The sequence below is a fragment of the Schistocerca piceifrons genome, chromosome 3 (assembly GCF_021461385.2).
Source record: "Schistocerca piceifrons isolate TAMUIC-IGC-003096 chromosome 3, iqSchPice1.1, whole genome shotgun sequence".
Lineage (NCBI taxonomy): Eukaryota > Metazoa > Arthropoda > Insecta > Orthoptera > Acrididae > Schistocerca > Schistocerca piceifrons.
In genome coordinates, this window is record NC_060140.1 from 62,213,213 (window position 1) to 62,213,912 (window position 700).

Consider the following 700-nt stretch of genomic DNA (forward strand, 5'->3'; position numbering starts at 1 on the left):
TTTGATTTTCTGTTACTTGAATCTTCCATCAGACAGGATACCATTCTGATACCGTTTTTCAAAGCTAATGCTGTGTCTTGTCGTTTACTCGATTTAAACAGTTTTCTGGTGCTATATATAATTGATTGCGTACAATTTCAACATCCTTAGGGAAACAGGATTGGAGCTCACTGACATGGCGTGCAATAAAGTTAATACAAATTTTCCGAATTCCCATTTCGGTATCCACAGTCATTTTACCTTTGGCGCGCAAAATTCCCACCGTATTTGCTTTCAGTGTGGCTTGGGATGGAGAAAATTCTTAACATTTACAAAGAGCAAACCCTCGTGAACCCCTTTTACGATTACCATTTGTACAAGTGTTCTGATTAAAATAATGAGATCTTGCAGCATCTTGGCGGGGTCAGTAGATCTAGACGGGAGCGCCTTTTTAACTACCGATACATCGTACTCTCGCAGAATTGGTCGGAGAAACATGAAAAACAATTTACTGTAATTGTCTTTATAAGTTTTATATAGGAGTGACCATTATAGCAGTTTTCATTCACTGTGACATCCCAGAAGTACTGCGTTCCACCGATTAAGTAATCGTTCTTCACAGACGTATTCAATCGAGAACCATCGTGTTCTGGCGATTTGTAGAGATCCTCATCATAAAGTCTATTACATAAATCATTGTAGGCCTGTCGAGGTGGTATGA